The sequence below is a fragment of the Salvelinus fontinalis genome, chromosome 15 (assembly GCF_029448725.1).
Source record: "Salvelinus fontinalis isolate EN_2023a chromosome 15, ASM2944872v1, whole genome shotgun sequence".
Lineage (NCBI taxonomy): Eukaryota > Metazoa > Chordata > Actinopteri > Salmoniformes > Salmonidae > Salvelinus > Salvelinus fontinalis.
The window spans coordinates 14,229,945-14,236,290 of NC_074679.1; positions in this window are offsets into that span (position 1 = coordinate 14,229,945).

Consider the following 6,346-nt stretch of genomic DNA (forward strand, 5'->3'; position numbering starts at 1 on the left):
TCAGAAGTACTGCACAATGCGGGGAATAGGGTGCCATTTGGGATGCGAGACACCAGTTCAGCTCCTGGAGATTTTTCTGTTGTTGACAGTTTGAGGAAAGACATGATGTAATTTAAAAAACAAAGACATGTTCAAATATTAAACCTTCCCTTTACATGTACTGTAAATACTATGTTATAACAATTTCATATAAAACAAGAAACATAAAACATATTAGAAATAATGGGTGCATTCTGTTGTGGACACCTGTATGTGGACACCTGTTCTTCCAGTAGATGTTGGAACTTTGCTGCGGGACTTGCTTCCAATAAGCCACAAGAGCATTAGTGAGGTCAGGCACTGATATTGGGCGATTAGGCCTGGCTCATAGGCGGCATTCCAATTAATCTCAAAGGTGTTTTATGGGGTTGAGGTCAGGGCTCTATGCAGGCCAGTAAAGTTCTTCCACACTGTTCTTCCACACCGATCTCGACAAACCATTTCTGTATGGACCTCGCTTTGTGCACAGGGGCATTGTCATGCAGAAACAGCAAAGGGCCTTCCCCAAACTCTTGCCAGAAAGCTGGAAGCACAGAATCGTCTAGAAATTCATTGTATGCTGTAGCGTTAAGATTTCCCTTCACTGGAACTAAGGGGCCTAGCCCGAACAATAAAAAACAGCCCCAGATCATTATTCCTCCTCCACCAAACTTTACAGTTGGCACTATGCATTGGGGCAGGTAGCGTTCTCCTGGCATCCGCCAAACTAAGATTAATCTGTCGGACTGCCAGATGGTGAAGTGTGATTCATCACTCCAGAGAACTCATTTCTTCTGCTCATAAGTCCAATGACGCCGAGCTTTACACCACTCTAGCCGACGCTTGGCATTGCGAATGGTGATCTTAGGCGTCTTTGCGGCTGCTCTGCCATGGAAATCCATTTCATGAAGCTCTGACAAACAGTTATTGTGCTTACTTTGCTTCCAGTGGCAGTTTGGAACTTGGTAGTGAGTGTTGCAACCGAGGACAGACAAATTTGACTCACTACTCGCTTCAGCACTCGGCGGTCCTGTTCTGTGAGCTTGTGTGGCCTACCACTTCGCGGCTGAGACTTTGTTGCTCCTAAACGTTTCCACTTCACAATAACAGCACTTACAATTGTCTGGGGCAGCTCTAGCAGGGCAAAAATTTGACGAACTGACTTGTTGGAAAGGTAGAATCCTATGACAAGGTAAAAATCTGCCGTTCTGCCCCTGAACAAGGCGTTAACCCACTGTTCTCCGGTAGGCCGTCATTGTAAATAAGAATTTGTTCTTAACTGACTTGCCTAGTTAAATAAAGGTTGAATAAATGTTTTGTTTTTTGTTTTTAAATGACGGTGCCAAGTTGAAAGTTACTGAGCTCTTCAGTAAGGCCATTCTACTGCCAGTGTTTGTCTATGGAGATTGCATGGCTGTGCGTTCGATTTTATACACATGTCAGCAACAGGTGTGGCTGAAATAGCCGATTCAACTCATTTGAAAGGGTGTCAACATACTTTTGTATATTTAATGTATATAGAGTCCATTCAGAAAGTATTCAGACCCCTTAACCTTTTCCACATTTTGTTACGTTACAGCTTTATTCTAAAATTGATTCAATTGTTGTTTTTCATCATCAATCTACACACAAAATCCCATAATGACTAAGCAAAAACAGGTGTTTAGAAATGTTTGCAAATTTATTACAAATAAAAAACGGAAACATCACATTTAAATAAGTATTCAGACCATTTACTCACTACTTTGTTGAAGGACCTTTTCAGCAATTACAGCCTCGAGTATTCTTCTGTATGACACTATAAACTTGGCACACCTGTATTTGGGGAGTTTCTCTCATTCTTCTCTGCAGATCCTCTCAAGCTCTGTCAGGTTCGATGGGGTGTGTCGCTGCACAGCTGTTTTTAGGTCTCCCTAGAGATGTTCAATCGGGTTCAAGTCCGGGCTTTGGCTGGGCCATTCAAGGTCATTCAGAGACTTGTCCCGAAGCCACTCCTGCGTTGTCTTGGCTGTGTGCTTAGGGTCTTTGTCCTTTTGGAAGGTAAAACTTTGCCCCAGTCTGATATCCTGAGCACTCTGGAGCAGGTTTTTTCAAGGATCTCTCTGTGCTTTGCTCCGTTCATCTTTCCCCCGATCCTGACTAGTCTCCCACTCCCTGCCGCTGAAAACATCGCCACAGCATGACGCTGCCACCACCATCCTTCACCGTAGAGATGGTGCCAGGTTTCCTCCAGATGTGAAGCTTGGCATTCATGCCAAAGAGTTTCATCTTGGCTTCATCAGACCAGAGAATCTTGTTTCTCGTGGTCCGAGTCCTTTAGGTGCCCTTTGGCAAACTCCAAGTGGGCTGTAATGTGCCTTTTACTGAGGAGTGGCTTCCGTCTGGCCACTCTATCATAAAGGCCTGATTGGTGGAGTGATGCGGAGATTGTTGTCCTTCTGGAAGGTTCACCCATCTCCACAGAGGAACTCTGGAGCTCATTCAGAATGATGATCGGGTTCTTGGTCACCTCCCTGAACAAGGACCTTCTACCCCGATTGCTCAGTTTGGCTGGGAGGCCACCTCTAGGAAGAGTCTTGGTGGTTCCAAACTTCTTCCATTTAAGAATGATGGAGGCCATTGTGTTCTTGGGGACCTTCAATAATGCAGAAATGTTTTGGTACTATTCCCCAGACCTGTGCCTCAACACAATCCTGTCTCGGAGCTCTACGGACAATTTCTTCGACCTCATGGCTTGGTTTTTGTTCTGATATGCACTGTCAACTGTGGGACGTTATAAAGACAGATGTGTACCTTTCCAAATCATGTCCAATCAATTGAATTGACCATAGGTGGACTCCAATCCAGTTGTAGAAACATCTTGAGGATGATCATTGGAAACAGGATGCACCTGAGCTCAATTTTGAGTCTTATAGCAAAGAATCTGAATACTTATGTAAATAAGTTATTTCAGTTTTTTTGAAAGAATTCTAAAAACCTGTTTTCACGTTGTCATTACAGAGTATTGTGTGTAGATTGATAAGGATTTTAACATTTTTATTTGATCCTTCTTAGAATAGGGCTGTAACGTAACAAAAGGTGGAAAAAATCAAGGGGTCTTAATACTTTCCGAAGGCACTACAGAGGTACACTACCAGTCAAAAGTTTGGACACACCTACTCATTCAAGGGTTTTTCTTTATTTTACTATTTTCTACATTGTAGAATTATAATGAAGACATCAAAACTACGAAATAACACATATGGAATCATGTAGTAACCAAAAAAGTGTTAAACAAATCTAAATATATTTTATATTTGAGATTCTTCAAAGTAGCCACCCTTTGCCTTGACGACAGCGTTGCACACGCTTGGGATTCTCTCAACCAGCTTCATGAGATAGTCACCTGGAATTCATTTCAATTAACAGGTGTGCTTTTTAAAAAGTACATTTGTGGAATTTCTTCCCTTCTTAATCCATTTTAGCAAATCAGTTGCATTGTGACAAGGTAGGCTTGGTATACAGAAGATATCCCTATTTGGTAAAAGGCAAAGTCCATATTATGGCAAGAACAGCTGAAATAAGCAAGAGAAATGACAGTCCATCATTACTTTAAGACATGAAGGTCAGTCAATATGGAAAATGTCAAGAACTTTGAAAGTTTCCCAAGTGCAGTTGCAAAAACCATCAAGCGTTATGATGAAACTGGCTCTCATGAGGACCGCCACAGGAAAGGCAGACCCAGATTTACCTCTGCTGCAGAGGATAAGTTCATTAGAGTTAACTGCACCTCAGATTGCAGCCCAAATAAATGCTTCACAGAGTTCAAGTAACAGACACATCTCAACATCAACTGTTCAGAGTAGACTGCGTGAATCAGGCCTTCATGGTCGAATTGCTGCAAAGAAAGCACTACTAAAGGACACCAATAATAATAAGAGATTTGCTTGGGCCAAGAAACACAAGTAATGGACATTAGACCGGTGGAAATCTGTCCTTTGGTCTGATGATTCCAAATTGGAGATTTTTGGTTCCAACCGCTGTGTCTTTGTGAGACGCAGAGTAGTTGAAAGTATGATCTCTGCATGTGTGGTTCCCACTGTGAAGCATGGAGAAGTTGTGATGGTGTGCGGGTGCTTTGCTGGTGACACTATTTGTGATTTATTTTGAATTGAAGGCACACTTAACTAGCATAGCTACCTCAGCATTCTGCAGTGATACACCATCCCATCTGGTTTGTGCTTAGTGGGACTATCATTTGTTTTTCAACAGGACAATGACCCAAAACACACATCCAGGCTGTGTAAGGGCTATTTGACCAAGAAGGAGAGTGATGGAGTGCTGCATCAGATGACCTGGCCTCCACAATCACCCGATTTGGGATGAGTTGGACTGCAAAGTGAAGGAAAAGCAGCCAACAAGTGGTCAGCATATGTGGGAACTCCTTCAAGACTGTTGGAAAACATTCCAGGTGACTACCACATGAATCTGGTTGAGAGAATGCTAAGAGTGTGCAAAGCTGTCATCAAGGCAAAGGGTGGCTACTTTGAAGAATCTCAAATATTAAATATATTTTGACTTGTTTAACACTTTTTTGGTTACTACATGATTCCATATGTGTTATTTCATAGTTTTGATGTCTTCACTGTTATTCTACAATGTAGAAAATAGTAAAAATAAAGAAAAACCCTTGAATGAGTAGGTGTGTCCAAACTTTTGACTGGTACTGTATATATATATATCTATATATCTATCTATCTATATATATATATATATATATATATATATATATATATATATATATATATATATATATATATATATATACATACATACATACATACATACATACATACATATACACACACACACATACACACATACACACACACACGCTGAGTGTACAAAATATTAAGAACACCTTCCTGATATGGAGTTGTGCCCCCCCTCCCTTAGGCATGGACTCTACAAGGTGTCAAAAGCGTTTCTCAGGCATGTTGGCCCATGTTGACTTCAATGCTTCTGACGGTTGTGTGAAGTTGGCTGGATGTCCTTTGGGTGGTGGACCATTCTTGATACACACAGGAAAAGGTTGCAATTCTTGGCACAAATCGGTGCGCCTGGCACCTACTACCATACCCCGTTCAAAGGCGATAATCTTTTGCCTTGCCCATTCACCCTCTGAATGGCACACACACAACCCATGTCTCAATTGTCTCAAGGCATAAAAATATTTTTTTTACCTGTCTATTCCCCTTCATCTACGCTGATTAAAGTGGATCATAGCTTTCACCTGGATTCACCTGGTTAGTCTGTCATGGAACGAGCAGGTGTTCATAATGTTTTGTACACTCAATGTATACAGTATATATACTGAACAAAAATATAAATGCAACAGGCAACAATTTAAATGATTTTACTGAGTTACAGTTCATATAAGGAAATCACTCAATTGGACAATTCAGTACTCCCTAATCTATGGATTTCACATGACTGGGAATACAAATATGCATCTGTTGGTCACAGATACATTAAAAAAGGTTGGGGTGTGGATCAGAAAACCAGTCAGTATCTGGGTTGACCACCATTTGCCTCATGCAGCGCGACACATCTCCTTCGCACAGAGTTGATCAGGCTGTTGATTGTGGCCTGTGGAGTGTTGTCCCACTCCTCTTCAATGGCTGGGCTAAGTTGCTAGATAAAAACTGGAACACACTGTCGTACATGACGATCCTCAGCATCCCAAACATGCTCAATGGGTGACATGTCTGGTAAGGCCATGGAAAAACTGGGACATTTTAAGCTTCCAGGAATTGTGTACTGATCCTTGTGACATGGGGCCGTGCATTATCATGCTGAAACATGATGTGATGACGGCGGATGAATGGTACGACAAAGGGCCTCAGGATCTCGGTACAGTATCTCTGTGCATTCAAATTGCCATGGATAAAATGCATATGTGTTTGTTATCCATAGCTTATGCCTGCCCATACCATAACCCCACCACGGGGCACTCTGTTCACAACGCTGACATTAGCAAACCGCTCGCCCACACGAAGCCATACACGTGGTCTGCGGTTGTGAGGCCTGTTTGGCGTCCTGCCAAATTTTCTAGAATTACTTTGGAGGCGGCTTATAGTAGAGAAATTAACATTCAATTATCTGGCAACAGCTCTGGTGGACATTCTTACAGTCAGCATGCCAATTGCACGCTCCCTCAAAACTTGAGACATCTGTGGCATTTTATTGTGTGATAAAACTGCACATTTTAGAGAGACCTTTAATTGTCCCCAGCACAAGGTGCACCTGTGTAATGATCATGCTGTTTAATCAGCTCCTTGATATGCCA